This window comes from Lepisosteus platostomus, chromosome 5 (assembly GCF_059453375.1).
Source record: "Lepisosteus platostomus isolate fLepPlt1 chromosome 5, fLepPlt1.hap1, whole genome shotgun sequence".
Lineage (NCBI taxonomy): Eukaryota > Metazoa > Chordata > Actinopteri > Semionotiformes > Lepisosteidae > Lepisosteus > Lepisosteus platostomus.
Window position 1 is genome coordinate 38,350,334 of NC_142615.1, and position 19,380 is coordinate 38,369,713.

The 19,380-nt window shown below is 41.3% G+C and overlaps 2 protein-coding genes and 1 pseudogene across 3 annotated transcripts in view; 2 read left to right on the forward strand and 1 right to left on the reverse strand.

The window, feature by feature from the left end:
• Positions 1-19,380, reverse strand: part of LOC148666183 (antigen WC1.1-like) — a 648,305-nt gene that overhangs the window by 512,266 nt on the left and 116,659 nt on the right. The window lies entirely within an intron of this gene.
• The window catches only part of LOC148666241 (CD5 antigen-like), a 191,635-nt gene that overhangs the window by 134,229 nt on the left and 38,026 nt on the right, over positions 1-19,380 (forward strand). The window lies entirely within an intron of this gene.
• LOC148666258 (uncharacterized) lies at positions 7,350-18,178 on the forward strand (annotated as a pseudogene). Its single transcript, XR_015936616.1, has 2 exons — positions 7,350-7,958; positions 15,306-18,178. The product of XR_015936616.1 is annotated as an uncharacterized LOC148666258 (transcript).

Here is a 19,380-nt window from a genome sequence, read left to right on the forward strand (position 1 = left end):
ATGAGAAATTGAAATTGAGATTTTTTCCTGAGTGTACATGGTTTACTTGTTTATAGTGTGTAAACATTTCTATGAAGAAAGAAGCTGGTCCCACCCTGAGCATGACAATAATGATTCAAAATCCAAACCCACAAGTCTATTAAGTACCCAACTCGTAAAAACACAGAATACCCTCATATCAAGCTTCACTAACATTTTTTATTTATTTTTTTTATAACTACAAAGCAGATGGAGCCACCCCTTAATTGATTCAAACACCAGATTTGTTAAAATTCCACATACCTATTTATATTTATTTCTAACAGCACCCGAGAAGCTGATGTCAAAAACAGTTATTTTACAAACCAGAAACATTTTAAAAAGGACAAAGGAACACAAGGAGCCCACAGTTTCTGGTACTTCAAGTTTGAAAAACCGGATTGATTAACCAGCACACAAATGGATAAACTCCCCACTTGATTGACAGCAGGCTGTGATTCGGTGAAAACTACCAAGAATGAGAGCGGAGACTGTGATTGGACAATTCTTTGTAAATAATTGGGAGCCATACAGGCTTTGATTGGCTAAGGCTACCAAAAATGAACTGAGACCCAGGGCTGCAAGTGTATAATGTGGGAAGATTTTCATCAGGTGTATCTGTGTTCAAGTCCTGGTGTGAATATGTTGAATGCAGGTGTGGCCTTCTGTTTAGACTCTGCAGCGCTCTGGTTGTCAGCTAGCTCTCTAGGAAGAACGGCATAGAGACAGGAACTACAATTTGCCTGCATTATGCACAGAATGACTACGTTGGTCTAGCAGTTAGGATTCCTGGTTTTCACCCAGGTGGCCCGGGTTCGGCTCCCAGTATAAGAATGCCTCTCTGCCTTTTGGTTTCCAAATGAGCAGCTCAGTTTAGAAAAGAGCAGTGTAGAGCACCGTGAGGTCTGCAAAAACGTGTAATAATAGCGATCACTTGTTTCAGCCAGATTTTGTACTGAAGCCCTTAAATTTTGCCAGGTGGGAAGGGGTAACTTGTATAAAGTATTGAACTTCAGGAAATTTACTCGTCAAGGTAATATTTTTCCACATTGTAGCCATTTCTCCACTTCTGTAACCTGACTTTCTCTATTGCTAGAGAGCTGTAGAATCTGGAGTCACTTATCCAGCTCTGGGAACAGTGTCTAGATGACAGGTTTCTGACAGAGGCCAGCAGGTTTTGTGCCAAAATATCTTGATATTTGGAGCTAGTCATTATCCTATGTATTTTGACTAGAGCCCCTGTCCCAGCTGAAGAAAAGCATCCCCAAAGCATGATGCTTCCACCACCAAGTGGTGTGTGATGATGGGCTGTGTTGCACCAAACATATCTTTTAAACTTAAGGCCAAAAGGCTCACCCTTTGTCTTATAAGACCATAAGACATTTTTTAGGGTGACTGAATGCATTTTATTGCAAAATTTAGATTTATTTTTTTGTGAAAAATGGCTTCTGTCTTGCCTCCTACCCCATAGCCCAGACGTGCAGAATATGGGAGATTGTTGTCACATGCAAGGAGTGACCAATACCCACCAAAAATTCCTGCAGCTCTGTAGGCCTCTGTAGCTTTCTGTAGGCCTCTTGGTAGCTTCCCTAATACGTTTTCTCCTTGTCCCGTCATTAACTTTGGAGGGTTGTCCTGATCTTGTCAATGTCCCTGTGGTGCCACATTTGATGATAATCTTCACAGGGCTCCATGGTACATCCAATGCCTTTGATATTCTTTTATACCCCTCTCCTGATCAGTACCTTTCAACAATAAGATCCCTTATATTTTTAATCACCTCCTTGAGGACCATGGATATCCCAGTAGACTTCAACCACGAAAGTTACAAGGAAGTCCTACAAGAACAGCTGATTTTTATTTGGGGTTAATCATAATCACTTTCATTAATGGCAGGTGTATGCTACTTAACTTTGGACATGATTTTGAATGTGATTGGTTAACTCTGAACACAGCTACAGCCCCCATTATAAAAGGGTGTGCACACTTATGCAACCAGAGTGTTGTAGGTGTCACGCCCTCTGCAGCCAGAGGGTGCTCCTTCTCTGTCCTGTCTCTCATTTCCGGTTATTTGTTGTCCTTCCGGTATTTCTCTCTCTCTGGGGCTATATATTTCCGGGTCTTGCACTCTGCCCTGGCTCAACATTGATGTTCAGATGTCCTGAGACCCATCTAGCACCAGGTCGTCCCACGTCCGCTACCTGAGGGCATTGGTTTCTATACGGCACTCCTGAACTCTTTGCACGAATGAGCCCGGGCTAACTCCCCGTTCCGCTGCTACGCATATGGGTCTTTTTCCACTCTCCTGCTCTCCACGGTTAGTCCCTTTGGACGTCTGTGACAGTAGGTTTTTTAATTTCAATGATTTTTCCTAATAATTATCTGTTTTCTCTTGAATTTTGTTGGTTGCAAGGTCACATTAAAGATGGAAAAATGTCTGACATGATTTATCTTGATTTCTGGTAACAGTACACAACAAGCAGTGAGCTTTCAACTCAGTGCGGAGTCCAGAGGGAGGCTTCGCTCGCTGAATGATGTCTCAAGAAACCCTGGTTGAGATTCAACAGGTGTCTAATAATCACGTTCAAAAAGGTGCCGAAAAGTTTCTTTTTTAACATAACCTTACATTTACCCATACAGTACAATGTATTTTCTGTACCCTCAAATCCCCAATGTTACTACTTTCTCCTGAGAAACACAAGTATAGAGTGAAATCATAATAAATTAAACAACAAATCTATTCAAACGCCCAGATATGACAGAACACATTTAAGACTATCACCCCTTTAAATATGTATTTCCTTAATTTCAGTTCTCTTCCCTCCGCAGAATACGGGAAAATTCACTATCGCATATTAAAAGCTGTACAGTACGTACTCAATTGTTTAACAAAAACAATCACATTTCCTGCAAATATCAAGTGGGTTAAGGTTTTGCTAAGAAATCCAATTAAGTAGAGAAGAGATTGAGATTAAGTAGAGATTCTTTATACCACCTCCTTAATACTTTTCACTGAGATGCCTTATGTAGCAGAGAGGTCATTAAAGAGATTAAGGATGTGTAATATTTCTGCTTTTACATGAAATATATTCAGCTACAGTAGACTTATTTAAAATCCAAGACTTACAAGAATCTATTACAGACAGAGATTAAGTGTTTCTAACTTGATTTTCCGAAGTTATTGACTAAGAGGATTTATAATTACTGTTCGGAATGTTTGAGCATTTGTTATTTACTTAGAGGTTGAATGTTACAATGTGTAAATGAAGGTAAAATAAATTCTGATATAACATGTATAAAAGAGTAACATAAAGTATAAATACAATATCAAGAAATAAATATCTGATGCTTTTTAAATGTTCCAATATCTAATAATTGAACTGGTTCCTCAATGTCAATTTAGGGTACCACAGGGATCAGTGCTGGGGCCAATATTGTTCTCTCTGTACATGCTGCTGCTAGGTAGGATAATCCAAAAACATAATATTAACTTTTATTCATATGCTGATGACACTCAAATAAACATTTTGTTTACACCTAACGACAACTCCTCTATTATCACTTTATTTAATTGCATTAATGAAGTAAAGACTTGGATGTGTGAAAACATTTTGTTACTCAACTCTGATAAAACAGGTTCTGTTGTTTGGTGGCTACAATACTGATAGGACTACTATAACTTCAGCACTTAACTCAGTGGATTCAAAAATTTGCCTCAAAGACTCAGCACGTAACCATATTAGACACAAGGCTCTCGTTTAACTCTCATGTTAAAAGAGTATCAAAACATGCTTCCTACAGTTAAGAAAAATTGCAAAACTAAGGCAGTTTCTATCCACTCAAGACACAGAGAAATTAATGCATGCTCTTGCATACAGCAGGTTAGACTACTGCAATGCCCCACTATCAGGTAGCAAAGACCTTTAGAGACCGCTGTGTATAAGCCCCACATAAGTGATGTGAACAAACAGCGTTTTACAAAGGAGCTGCTTTGGAGTCGACAAAGCTCATCTTGGTCTCTCTGCACAGCCAAATTTCAAGTGATCAGCTCCATGTACAGAAGGAAAGTGCATTTGGTACGAGATGCCATGAAACACCAGAAATACATTGACAAAAGATGGCCTGTCGCTAGGGACCTTTATACAGTTGAGAAGCATGGGAAAAAAGGTGGCTTGTTTCTGCTTGTTAAACCTTCCGTTTAGGCGAAACCACTACAGTATGGAAAGCTTCAGACACTACTGCTGCTGCTGCTGTTGACTCTTGTTGTGAATGCAAGGAGCTGCATCTCCAACATCCCTAACTTCCACTCGATAATCTACTGGACACACCTGCCCCTCACAGAGTCAGTGGAAAGACCCCCGAGTGGGAGTAATGGAAGGCAAAATAGAAAGGGGTCTTTCTCTTCTTCTCACAAGCTGTGGGACACAACAGACATACAGAAGGTGCTGCAGCACCATTTTCATAAGATGCAATTATGTTGGATGAAATTGTCGAGCTGCTTCAACCTCTGGGAAAGGAAAGGCAGCCTCAGACATGCCCACAGCCACGCCGGCTCATAGTGGGGGAAGATTTTTCCCCAAATCACCTCCAAGACCGGTGCCCTGAACTGCTTTGCCACAATCAGCCTGTGGAACACGCTGGTGGTGCACCCCAGGAGGCTCACCCCATGGTCCCCCCACTTCACTGTCATCTCCCTGAGCCATGCACCGGTCACAGCTTCTCCAGCCAGCTGTCCAGGAGGCTGAGCTTGAGCTGCTCAAAGTCCTGGCGGATCTAACTGCCAGACAGCTCATCGTCAACCTCCCGCACAGTGTCGACAATAGCTTGAGCAGGTAGAAAGCCATCCTTTATTTCGTAAAGAAGATCCCTGAACTTAGACAATTCAGCCTCATAGAAACATCTACGCCATCGAGACCTGAGCCGGGTGGTTGAGGAACAGAGGCTGCTCAAGCAGCGGGGCTCTCATCTTTGGCATGTAGGAGACATGAACTCCCCCCATGCCAGCAAGACTTCCCTGTAAAATTGGGGCAGGTGTTCCACCAGCCCCAGAGTCAGCCTCATCAAGAGAGACTCCCACCCCACACCCCTGCAGGTCTTGAGGTGACGTCCCATACAGACGCTATGATTATCCGTGTTAAGGACGCTCTTCATCTTCAGGCCGATATCAGACAGCCCCAGCCCACCCATGGAGACTTCTCCAATAAGGGTGTTGTAGGCGACCTGTGGAGGGTCACCTCTCCAAACAGAGCCCACCACCAGCTGTTGAATCTCTCTCTCAATCCTCTAGGGAAGAGGCATCACAGATAGAAGGTACCACAAGAGGGACAGGCACAGCATTTTGACCAATAAGACCGTTCCCTTAGAGGTCAGGGAATTGCATCTCCACCTGCCAAGTCTGACCCTCATCTTAACAAGCTTTTCCTTCCACAGCAGGAGCCCAGTGGCCTACTCATCAATACCAATATAGACTGTGAGGACCTTAAGGTGACCCGTCTCCACCTTGAAGGGGTATCCAAGGAGCGGGTCAGTGTCTACCCTCCCCACCGGCATGATCTCAGACTTCTCCAAGTTTACCCTGGTGCCCGAGGCAGTGCAGTAGGCCTGCACCACCTATGGTGTTGTTGGCATATTAATAGATCAGTGAGGTGGCAGCGCCCCCAGGCAAGGCAACCCGTGCACCCGCTCCTTCCTGAGAATCGCCAGGCCCAAGGGCTCAGCCACTGAGGAGTAGAGCAGGGCAGACAGAGGGCAACCCTGCCACATTTACCTGGTCACGGGAAAGAAGATCGTGAGGGAACCATTCACCCTGACACACCTCATGATCCCCCTGTACATGAGCCTCATGTCCTCTCCCTTTCCCGTCATGTCCTCCACAGGAAGACAGATGAAGGGAAATCCGTGTGCTGATTGACAATAAAAAAGTCACTTCAAATTATGCACCAATCTGTTTTATGTGTCTGACCACATCTTTCCTTCCTCCTTTGCAGTGAGCACATTTCTTTCAGTGTCTTCTCCTGTCTTTTCCTTGCTGTATTACTGTCCCCTTCCCTCATGTAGAGATGGATCTACAGCCAAAACCCTGCTTGTTTCACCCTGTTTGTGCAGCGTCAGTCTGTGTGAGGAGAGGGACTCATGCTGCTCCGGTGGCACAATAGGTCAGCATACTTATACAGCAGAGTCATGTTGAGATAATGAGTTCCAGCATCTCCTGGAGCATCATTGATTCTGATATACATAAATAAATTGGTACCAGATGATAATTTATAGCGACTTCCTGATTATTTGTCCCACAATACACACTTTTTTGGGAAAAAAAATTGAATTGATGTATCATGTGAACCCTTGCTCTTAAGATGGAAAGAGATTGCATTTGGTATTGCATGTAATTAGATGCTAATTATTTTATTTACTTTGCCCTCTTGTTAAGATCTGTTACATCAGGAAAATAAAGTATATGCTCAGTAGAGGGGTTGTCATATTTTTACTGTTAATCAAACATAATCAACAATTATGGACAACCATTTTTTGCCAAGGTTGTGAATTATAATGCCTTAAAAGTCACATTTAAACTTTTTGTAAAATTAAAAAAAACACAGAAATACAAGCGGGCACTGATTTGTGTCCAGAATACTCCAACTTAACAAATCCTGCTCTAGAAATTGTCTCTTCTCCCCTTTTGAGCCACTGCCCACCAAAAGGTCTCTGCGTGTCTCTGTTAGGGAGATGTCAAGATGCTGAGCCTGTGCTGTGCTTCAGTGGCGGGTGTAGAGGACACGCTGTTGTACATGGAATGCAAATTGAGCTCCTTGGACATGAAAACTGACAGATGGTTAAAACTTCTCTCAATAAACAGGAGATCCTGTGTCTGGAATCCTGAGGTGCGTTTCTTCCTGTCTTGTCATACAGAATGTATCATTAAGGACAATCACATATGGCTTGATTTTGTTAATGGAAGTATTTATTTCCTTTCTTGGGACAACGTGTTTTTCGAGAAATGCATACAATTTGCGAAATATGAAATACAAATTTTGCTTATGATGCAGAATAAATACTGCCAGCTGGGAAGAATATGACAGCATTTTTTTCTTTAACCAAAAACCTGCAAAGGGAGACGTTTTCGTTGTGGTAGGGCAAAACAATAAATCTGTTCCGTTTCACAAAATTCACACTTACGAACGGTGCAAGTCGCAGGTGATTCACTCCTCTTGACTAGGTGGCGCTAGGAGGTGCAGTGACGTTTATATCCGTCTGCAGAAACTCCTCTTTCTCAGCTCCGCTTCTCGGTTGTTTTGAAGCCGCGGCCGCGCTAACGACTGACGTCATCACACGGCGCTACACAGCGTACTGTGGGTGCTTGAATGATTTTTTTTCTATAAAGAAGAAAGTTGTTTTTTTTAATAACTTCAGTTTCTGAAAACGTAGCATCTTGTCAACTGTGTTTATGCTTGAACAGAGCACAGCCCTGACAACAGAATCTGTGAAGAATAAAAATAAAGAAGCAGTTCTGTTTAAACATCGCAAGTCAGCCTTTGTTTCTGATCGACTCTGAAGAAGGATGGCGGAGTGCTTGTTAAATCTGCAAACCCAGCTTGACTCGTTCATGCAGGTTTTGCTCAAATCGATTGTGTATGAAATGTCAGAAGTTTTTGGAAACAGAATTTCTGACTCTGATGACGAGTTTCAAGACAAACTCCGCAGCGTCCAAACTCTGGTGAGACGGGCCGTGATTAAAATCACACAGTGTGTGGAGGACAGTGTCGGGAGTGAAATGGCGCAGCTGAAGAAGGAGAACGAGAGCCTGAAGGTGAGATTGCAGCTGTGCGAGAAGGAGTCGGGAGCAGGAGGAGATCAGGGACAGACAGATCGTGTTGGACACACGCTTCTCTGTGAAGTCACTGCAGAAATAAAAGAAGAAATGGACACGGAACTGCAGCTCTCAGGTCAGTGTGGTGACTTGTATGAAGTCAGAGTGTGTGTTTGTTAAAAACCAGTGTCTATAACTAACTCAATGGTGAGATTTTTTAAACAACAAACTTTATTTAAAAAAAAAAACATCTCACAATAGTAAACCTTCTCATTATCAGTACGCGTTCTAACAAAGTATCAAACCGTCATCAAACTTTCCTCACTGGTGAGAGTATAGTGGAGAGATGCTGAGTGACGTGGGACAGACGTGTGATGTAGCAACGGGATTCTTTATTGGAAACTGAACTGTTTTGTCCGGTTACGGTGCTGAAAACACCTCGTTCACATTCAACAATTGTTTCACTTTTGAATCAATTTGTACTCCAACGTCATTAGGAAACATCATTAATAAATATTGTATTTACGTTGTATTGGTCTAAATTTTATAAGTATACTAATGATTGTGTATATAGACATTATTTAATTGGTTTAAGTATTACTGTCGTCCAGGGTCTGTGTCTGTTTTAACTCCTCTGGAATATTAATCCAGTGTGTCTGTATTAACCCCTCTGTCTCTAAGTGCATTGTTTATGTACTGTACTGTGCAGTAAGTGTGTCTGTATTAACACGACTCTCTCTGTGCAGTTTAAATTACTGTAATGTGCAGTGTGTCTCTATTAATCCCTCTCTTTCTCAATGCAGTGTTAATGACCTGTAGTGTGCAGTCAGTGTGTCTGTATTAACCCCTTTCTTTGATTGCAGTGTTAATGTCCTATAGTGTCCAGTCAGTCTGTGTTAACCCCTCTTTCAGTGCAGTGTTAATGTGCTGTAGTGTCCAGTTACTGTGTCTGTATTCACCCCTCTCTCTCAGTGCAGTCTTTATGTCCTGCAGTGTCCAGTCAGTGTCTGTATTAACCTGCCTCTCTCTGTGCAGTTTTAAAGTAATGTAATGTGCAGTCAGTGTGTCTGTATTAATCCCTTTCTCTGATTGCAATGTTAATGTGCTGTAGTGTCCAGTCAGTCAGTGTGTGTCTATTAACCCCTTTCTCTGATTGCAGTGTTAATGTGCTGTATTGTCCAGTCGCAGTGCCTGTGTGTAGCCCTCTTTCAGTGCAGTCTTTTTCCTGTTGTGTCCGGTTATTGTGTATGGATTAACCCGCCTCTCTCTGTGCAGTTTTAAAGTACTGTAATGTGCAGTCACTGTGTCTGTATTAATCCCTCTCTTCTCAGTGCAGTGTTTACATGCTGTTACGTCCATTCAGTCTGTCTGTATTCACCCCTATCTCTCAGTGCAGTGTTCATGTACTGGAGTGTCCAGTCAGTATGAACCCCTCTCTCTCTCAGGTCAGTGTTCATGTACTGGAGTGTCCAGTCAGTGTGTCTGTATGAACCCCTCTCTCTCTCAGTGCAGTGTTAATGTACTGGAGTGTCCAGTCAGTGTGTCTGTATTAACCCCTCTCTCTCAGTGCAGTGTTCATGTACTGTAGTGTCCAGTCATTGTGTATGTATTAACCCGCCTCTCTCTGTGCAGTTTTAAAGTACTGTAATGTCCAGTCAGTGTGTCTGTATTAATAGGCTGGGCAAACGATTTTTAAAATTTTTAAAAAATAAATAAAAAAATGAGATATAATGATGTGTTCCTGCTTAACTTAGACATTGCACGACTTTAAAAAAACATATAAAAACAGGTTTCGAGAGTTAAAAACCACTTTTTATGCGCGAAAAATAGGTGATTTTTCTTCCTCGTGATCAGCTCAGAATCTTTGTGTACGCTGTAAGGTTTTTACTTCTTAATTAAACGTTTAAAATACACGAATTTCATAAAGACAACACACGTTTCAAAGAGAAAAAATCCCATTCTTTTCTCTTCCTGGTGTGTGAAACTGATCAGCAGGTCTTTTTTTCCCAATCAGAGGCTCTGAAAATAGCGTACCGCCCACTGCGCTCCGTCAGAGAGGGGCGCGGCACCGAGAGAGGGAGGAGGCGCAGAGCGCAGCAGTACAGAACGAACGTTCTGCTGCCTGGAGCGCTTATGGCAGCGATCGCGTCTGCATTTATAACTTAGTTTTTAAAATCAATCAAGCAATATGAAGCATCTCTTTTTACTTTTAAGTCACTTAATTATCGTTAAGCACAGCTTTCTCACCACTTAGACTACTTTTTGATACCATCCTTAGACAAAGCAGAAACTTCTTGTTCTGTCTAATGACATTACAAGTGGAAAGATTACAGATTTTAATCGTCTTTAATTTTGTTACGTTATACATTTTAGAAACGTTTCATCCATACAAACACCACAAAACTATTCTCGATTGTATTTCTGAATAGTATGTTACACTTAGTTCACTGTTTTAAATACATCTAATTAAGAAAGTTAGGTGTTAGCATAAACTATTAGCAATCAATAATATTAAATTTAGCACTGTAATAAGTTGTTGCACTTTCCCCCGCATCTTGTAAAAATATTTTTTCATTGTTCAAATATACATTAAGTCTGACTATCATATAATAAGTTAAATACAAAACTAAAGAAAAAATAGGGTTAAATATAATTCAAAATATTTTGCTAACAATGTTAACTGTTTATGAATAATAAAATGCATTAACTAAGGAGTTGGATGGCACAGTTGTTAGTATGTTTTTTGTTTTGTTTCTTTTTCATAAATACAACAGTAGTACCTGATGTCTCAGTGGCTTTCAAAATTAAATTATGCATGCAAACCTGTGAACTAGAAAGATAACTAAGATATCCATCCATTTATAATGGTGGCGAAGTGGTTAGCATTGCTATCTTGCAGCACTGGGGTCCTAGGTTCAATTCCTGCCATCCTGGCAGTGTGTGTGGGGTTTACATGTTCTCTCTAGGTTACATGGTTTTTCTCCATATGTGTGATATGACTCCCTCTCGCACTCCAAAACATACTGGTAAGTTAATTGGTTTATGGGAAAACTGGCCCTGGTGTGTGTGTGTGTGTTTGTGTCTGTCTGTCCTGTGATGGACTGGCGCTATGTCCAGGGTGTATTCTGCCTTGTGTCCGTTGCTTACTGGGATAGGCTCCAAATCCTCTGTACTGGATAAAGAGATTAGAAATGGATGGAAGTAAAGGCACTGTGTGGATGGAACTATACACAATGTTAGAAACCCATTATGAAATGGTAGCATCTCACTGAGAATAAAATATTTTATAGTGCTGGCTTAAGGAAACAGCCTTTCCACCTCTCTTGCACATCAGTATCCATACCTAGTTATTTAAACAAATTGCCTCTAATTATAAACATCTTAATATGCTGGCTCTGTGGATCCGCATCAGCTATGTTTGCCCATTCCTTCAATTCATGTGCATCCAACACACAGTTCAATGCCAGCAACTACACAAAATCTAAAATACAATCCTCATTTCAGTATCTATGTAAACATACAGTCTGTTAACTTCATCATCTTCATCAAAAGTATGCCTAACTCCATTAGGAAGTGTGCTTGTTATCAGTGTATTCCTCAGCTTTCCCCAAATTATCTTCTTCTTACCAACATCTCTAGTCTTTTATCCTGCAATAACTCAGCCAACACATACTGGCCATGTAATACTCTGCATTGTAGAATAATAGTTTATTTTAAAGGGAACTAGAGAAACTAAGAACTAGAGAAATCAAGAAAGGCTTTTTTTTCTAGAATTAATAAATGCACATCCTGTTCACTGGGGAAATTAAATCCACACTGAGCAATCTTCAATATGTTCAGAATATGACAGCAAAAATCCTATCAGGGATGCATTACACCTGTTTTCAAGTCCTTGCACTGGTTACCTATCAGGTTTCGAGTCAACTTCAAAATCCTTATCCTCATTCAGTACCTACAGTATATGGCTTATTATCTGTCTACTCCCCACCTTTGTCCGTCTGACTCTGGTCTTCTAGCTGTCCTCAAGAACATCTACATTCTGTGGGTGACAGGGTCTTCTCTAGCTGCACCCCAGAGCTCTCAATTTGTATTCCCAGTGATATCAGTCACGTACCCTAAATGCATTTAAATCTAACCTCAGAACCTTTCTTTTCAGAAGACTTAGTGTCTGTATCTGCTTTGTTTTCTAATTTTGGTAGCACCTCTAACTGCTTGTCTTTCTTATATGTATTTACTTTGTAATCTGTGGTCCTTTTATCTGTTTTTATATCTACTGTATTGCTTTGAGATGCCACCTTTAATGGTGATATATAAAATAAAGTTTTTTATTATTGTTATAGAGAAACATGATCAGATTTTCCCTGGTTCAGAAATTAGAGAAACATGATCAGATTTTCCCTGGTTCAGAAAAAAAGATCTAAAGTATACTAGTTTGTCACTCTTCTCATTCCCTTTGCTAAATGACTTTTCATACTAATCTGATCAATCTAACTGCCTGTTTTCTGTGCTTTCTCTATCCTGCTAGATTTGCAATTATTCTGAAAATGTTCTTCTTGAAATAACTCATTTCTAAATACCTTTTTTCACTGTTAACATCTTGCAGCAACTCTGCGACAAAATATACACTTAGCTCAACCTGACAGTTCATCCTGCTACCAACATTGAATAAAAAAAATCTTAAGATTCCTATATTTATGTCTTTCTTTAGTGGTTTCATTAGTGACAAAGGCTAAACTTGGAAAAATGTATTTTATGTGTTGTGGAAAAAACTGACTTGCTTTAACAAAATATGTTTACAGATCCTTTCACCTGCCAATCTACCTGAATGCCCAACTATCTGAGAAGCCCTCCATGAAACCATGGTTGCTATTAATTCATTTAGGGCTCACTGACAGAATTGCTGTTTTTTATGCATGATAATTTTCTGATTCCTCACTCTGTTTCATGTTTATAGATAAGACTTTATTGATCGCGAAGGGAAATTGATGTACATGTTCATATACATGATGAACATGTTTGCATGTTCTTTTGTAACATACACCTTTTTGTGATTTTTTTGTATATCTAAGCAAGTGTTCCTGCATCCCTCTTCTGCACTGTAGTCATGGCTTTTTTTCTGTTTGCTTATTTCAAAGCAACACCTGCTCCATTTCTAAAACTTTTTGCCCATGTGCATTTTTGTATTTTTTACACCTCTAGCACTTAAACGTCCTGAATTTTCATTTGCATTAATTTGTAGAATGAATTTGAGTTTTAGCCTTAAGTTTTCACTATCTTTTGTTTCTTGTCCTACAACTGTTATTATTGATCACCGAATTATTGTACTTGACATGACTTCATTCAGCCTTTCCTGAACGTCTATGACAGGCAGAGAGAGTGCCGTTTCTGGTGCGATCTTTTGCAGCTGACATTTCACTGTTTTATACGAACAAGAAATTAGATTGCTCCTAAATCAGTTATTCTATATAAACACAGCGTAATTGCCCTCCGAAAATCCTCTTTTTCTTGTTCGTTTTAGAGACCTTGATCGAAACTGATTTTAGATGTCAGAAAGGATTTATTTTCTCTATTTCCTACATTGCTTTATCGAGATTTTAACTTTATATCTAGGCTCATATTTCAACTATAAATCGTACAGTAATTAATAGCAGTAAATACTGATGTTTTGCACCCTCTTACCACAAAAATATATGTTTTGTAGCTGGGATTAACTTCATTTCATACGCGTAGCTACTACGATTCGGACAGTGAACAGTTAAAGATGGCGGCAAATCAGACACCCAGAGGGGGGGGGGGGCGTCTTCTCACCTCCATAACTAAAATGCCAAATAGGAGTGGCTTAAGCGACATACACAGTCGTGTAACTGACAGTTTGAGGTAGCCTATCGTGTAAATTTCGCTTTGTTGCTGATAGGTTAAGCTTTCGAAACTCTGCCCCAAAGTCATGTGACTGATTTTTCGCCCTGTTTCGTTGGTTAAACGCAATGATCACAAGCACCACCATGGTAACTGGGATGTGTAGTTTTTAATTCTGTTTGAATTATAACTGTACGTACTGTCTTCATATTTGGCCAGGGCTTTAAAGAGAAGGCGCGCCAAAAAATTTCGGTGCCGTCATCTCCGCTTTAAAGGTACCCCCGTGCTGGAAGCATTTGACCTCGGAACGTTTGCCCAGCGTAGTATTAACCCCTCTCTCTCAGTGCAGTGTTAATGTCCTGTAGTGTGCAGTCAGTGTGTCTGTATGAACCCCTCTCTCTCTCAGTGCACTGTTAATGTAAATGTAATGTAATTGTGATATTATTACAGTAGACTTTTTACATGGTAGTTAGGTTTCTGACGAAGCTAAATCAGAACACGCCCTTATACCCACTTATTCCACTATGTTTAAACAACCCGAATTGATTGTGAGTGTACTTGTATGCGTGTGTGTAGTTTAAAGCTTTTAAGATCACATGGCCTCAGCTATCACTACTATGCTGATGATACTCAAATATACATCCATATCAAACCTGACACTGATGTGGCTGTCTCTATTCTATTTATTTGTATCCCCGATATAAAAACTTGGATGACTCAAAATGTCCTTCATTTAACTGTGACAAGACTGAAGTCATGCTTATTGGCACCACCCATCAACTTTGTAAAACCAATGTGTAACTCTATCTGTAGATGGTCTTGTACTTGAGCTTCAGTCTAAATTGAAAAACTTGTGGATGATATTTGACCTTCGACCCACATGTGCAGCATGTTGTCAGAACATCTTTCATTCACCTCATAAATATTGCTTGACAACGCCCTATGTTATCACTAACTGTGGCTGAAAAGTGTTGTCTAATCTTGAATCGACTACTGTAACGCTCTACTCTCTGGGGATTCTAAATCCCCATTGAACAAACTCCAGTATGTCCAAAATTCAGCAGCCAGAATCCTGACCAGGTCTAGTACAAATGATCACGTTACTCCTATCCTGGAGTCCTTGCACTGGCTTCCTGTCAAGTTTCATATCGACCTAACAGTCCTCCTGCTCACCTATAAGACTCTCCATGGCTCGGTACCTGTCTGAGTTATCACCCTACTCCCCACCTCACAACCTTCGCTCTTCTAATTCTGCTCTCCTTACTGTCCCCCAAGCCTGTCTACATTGTATGGGTGACATGGCCTTCACCTGTTATCCCCCCAAGCTCTGGAACTCTCTCCCTAAGGATATCGGAGAGTCACCTTCTCTAAACTCCAAATCCAGACTCAAAAACTTTTTCTTCAGAAAAGCCTTTATTTAACTGTTCTGTACCCCTCTGCTCCTACTGTACTTAGTACCACTGTCTACTGTCTCCTCTAACTGTGTATTCTCATCGTGCTAATTTTGTGTATTTTTTGTTGTTGGCATTCTGTAAAATGCTTTGAGAAGCCACTTCTTTATAGGTATAAAACTATAAAATAAAGTTTATTCTTATAAAGGTCGTGTCTTCTTGTCCTTTGTTTACAGGCTCAGAGGCCAGTGTTCTCTCCGATGCTGGGGAAAGGGCTCTTCTTGAACAGCAGCACAGGAAGGAGGACTGGAGCTCCAGTCTGATGCAGGAGACAGAGCTCACTGCCGCAGAAGGGAAAGAGGCACTTAGTGAGCAGCACACAGACAGCAGACAGAGTGTCAAGGATCTGGACTCTGTGCCCATGATGAAGACAGAGCCTGAGAGTGAGCCACCTGGGCTCTTAGTATGTGATGATTTTACAGAGAAGATGAATAATCTGGACACAATCAATATTACACAAAGTTGTAATGAACTTGGCTGCGTCTCTGTACAAGAGCACAGTAAAAAACTGGATGTTTTATATCTTACAGAGCAGGATATGGATCCCAAGTTGATTGACCCTGCAGAGAAGCAGACTGATGTGTCTGGTAAAGAGAAAAGTACTGAGTCACAGCACACTGAGAAGAGTCAGTACAGGGAGGAGCAACAGCAGCTCCTACAGGGCTTGATAAGAATTAGGCCTTGTTCTGTTCAAGTGGAGAGACTGTCATTGCACAGTCTAAAACAATCATATGATCCCTTAGATTCTGTTGAGTTTACACACAGGTTTAATAATCTGGTTACTGAGAAAATTGTTGAAAGTTTTAATGAATGGGAGAGGATGTCTGTTCTTGGGCAAAGAGAGAAACAGCTGAATGAACTGGACGGCTTAAGTGTCAGAGAGCTGGAGAAGGAGCCCCAGATGATTCACACTGCTGAGCAGCATACTGAAGGTCACGGTGGAGAAAACACAGCTCTGTTTCAGCACACAGAGCAAGGCCATTCCATGGAGCATTTGCAGAATAAGAGACTCCAGCACGATCAGAGGATGAGGAAGAATCACTCAAGGCCTTGCTCAGATGGAGTGGACAAACTGCCATTATGGCACGGGGAGGAGCAGCTTTTCTGTCAGTCTAGCATTTCAAAACCCTACCAGCACCTTCACACAGCAGAGAGACCTTTCAGCTGCAGTCATTGTGGGAAGAGTTTTAGTAAGTCAAGTAACTTAATAGACCACCAGCGCATTCACACAGGAGAGAGACCTTTCAGCTGCAGTCAGTGTGGGAAGAGTTTTAGTCAGGCAAGTCACTTAAAAAGGCATCACCCCATTCACACAGGCGAGAGACCATTCAGCTGCAGTCAGTGTGGGAAGAGTTTTAGTCAATCAAGTAACTTAAAAACCCACCAGCGCATTCACATAGGAGAGAGACTGTTCAGCTGCAGTCAGTGTGGGAAGAGTTTTAGTCAGTCAAGTAACTTAATAGACCACCAGTGCAGTCACACAGGAGAGAGACCATTCAGCTGCAGTCAGTGTGGGAAGAGTTTTAGTCAATCAAATAACTTAAAAACCCACCAGCGCATTCACACGGCAGAGAGACCGTTCACCTGCAGTCAGTGTGGGAAGAGTTTTAGTCAGTCAAGTAACTTAAAAACCCACCAGCGCATTCACACAGGAGAGAGACTGTTCAGCTGCAGTCAGTGTGGGAAGAGTTTTAGTCGGTCAGGTGGCTTAAAAACCCACCAGCACATTCACACAGGAGAGAGAACGTTCAGCTGCAGTCAGTTTGGGAAGAGTTTTGTCTGTCAAGTGACTTAAAAACCCACCAGCGCATTCACTCAGGAGAGAGACCGTTGTAGCGGCAAGGTTTATTAAAATACAGGAATTAAGTTTGCTGCTCCCTTGCCAGTCTCTCTCTCCCTCATCTCAAGTGGTGCTGGACACAGAGAGGCAATTCCATTTGGTTCACATTTAAGGTGTTTTTCTAGCTGACAGTGTGTTCTGATAAGGAACAACTCCCAAAGCTGAGACACGTGAATGGTCATCGCTGGTGCCTTGCTGTCTGGGAGATTCCAAGGGAGAGTCTCATCCCAAGTGGTTTACAACCCCAAGGTCAGAGTTCATGGTTACTCATCCTCACACGGGGCACCAATAACTGTAGGGGTTTGTGCATTTCCCGGGACAATTGTTAATTGTAGCAGTAAGTCACGAAATGATTCTTGAATGCCCAACGAACTTTCAACCAATGAGCGACCGTAGTTCCTCCAGGTACAACTCCAGCTCCTCCTGGACATCCTCAGACTCGGCTCAGACAGTCACGTAATGGCCAGTGTGTCCCAGTGCCAGGACTTTTCCTTGTTCTAAGAGTTGAGAATGGAGGTTGCCAGCGTGTAACCAAAGGATCCACCCGAGGTTAGCCCAGCAGCAAGCCTCGTGAACCCACCGCGAATGCTCACCTGATCAACAAGTGAACTACGGTTGGAACTGTGGACAGCTGAATATCAGTATTCAGGACTCGCGCTACATCGGGAACGAACCGGTCTTATTCCTGTCTAAAGAGTGTGACTTTTCTGTGTGCAAACTCTGCTAGTTTCAGCCAACACAGGTCTTCAGAGAGCATCAGCAGCGCACCTCAGCAGAAATCTCTCCCTCCTTCTCCTTCTCTCAAGTCGAACCAGCACTGCCTTGCACCAGGCCAGAGAGCACCGATTGGACACGGCAACAGCCTGCCACTGCTTCTTTGCATCCGCGGGAGATCTGAATCCCCATAGAGCGGATGAGTATTCAACTTTCTGCATTACAGCTCGAGAATTCAATTGTTACCTCAACCTGAGTTGATAGCAATTTAATTCCTATGAGTCATGTACTTGCTTTTGAGTATCTAATGTACAAGTTGTAACAAAGTTCATTTACAAAATGGTCTAAATGAATGATATATGGAATGTATGTCCCTCTTGGTTTGTAACTCTTCGTGATTGAATATATACCTTTTGTATACTGCTAACCCCCTCTATAAGATCTGTTATGTTTATGCACATTTTTTGTATTAATAAATGTATTGTTGTGTATTAGTATCTGCGTGTGTGCGTTGTTTGAGTTATCCTGCAAGGTTGATTCTAATAGCCATCAAAAGAATAAGTTTTGTGACTTGCTGCTATAATTAATAATTGTCCCAGTTAAGCACAAAACCCCTACATTTACTGGTGCCTCGTGAGAGGATGCCTATAGAGTGAAGAACAGGAATATGTAAGATGATTAATATACATTAATATACCCATCCACTCGATTCAGGGTTGTGGTGGAACTGGAACAATCCTGGCAAGCAGTGGGTGCAAAGCAGAGTATCGCCCATAATGTGACACCAGTCCACCTATAGCACCCAGGGGTGGTAAAGAACATGACAGTAAGAATACTAGTAAACCAAGCCAATGATTTAGTTTTGAAATTTATTCTGAAAATACACATTCACACCTGAAAAATATGTACAGATGCAGCCATTCAAAATGGGTGGGGCATTTCGCGGCATACCCCGGTGGGCGTGTCGCGGTATCACGCAGTATCACGCGGTTAATCGCGTCATTTGACGTCATGCCGGAAAGTATCCGGCGTCACCTTGTAAAACCTCCAGGGGGAGCTTAACTTCTCATGTACAGCATTTGAGCTTTTAATTTTAACCTGTGTATTACAGCATGTTAATCATCAGTCATTAAAATGTTGGTATATTTTATGAAAGCATGATTGCTCGGTTGGACAAAAGTACACAACCTACCTTTATCAGAAATATTTATGCATCAAAGCCTTTACCGAAGATATTACTAATAGTATTAATAATGAATGACTTTGGACAAGCTGTATACTCAAAGTATAATTTCTTTAGCACATTTGTACAAGCACTTGGAATCTGTCCAAGCCATACTTTGTCAGGCATTTTGTTTTACTTCAACGGGCATAAAAACTCCCTTGCTTTTAACAGGGCGTTTCATAATTTCTAACTACAAAAATGATTTAAAATGCGACACTTATCATTCAACTCTCTTCATGTGACTTCCCTTGTAGCCCACTGGTCTACGTGCCCGATTACCAACTCACGGGTTGTGTGTTTAAATCCAGCTGGTGCTGGACTTTTCTTTTAACAAACATTTCTTCGAAAAAATACAATAGCAATATTATGGACAATAAATTGACTTTTATATTTCAAAATATCACAACATGATCGATTCTAAGTCATTTTTGATAACAATGAATAGTCACCTTCTTCCCTTCTGACAACGGTC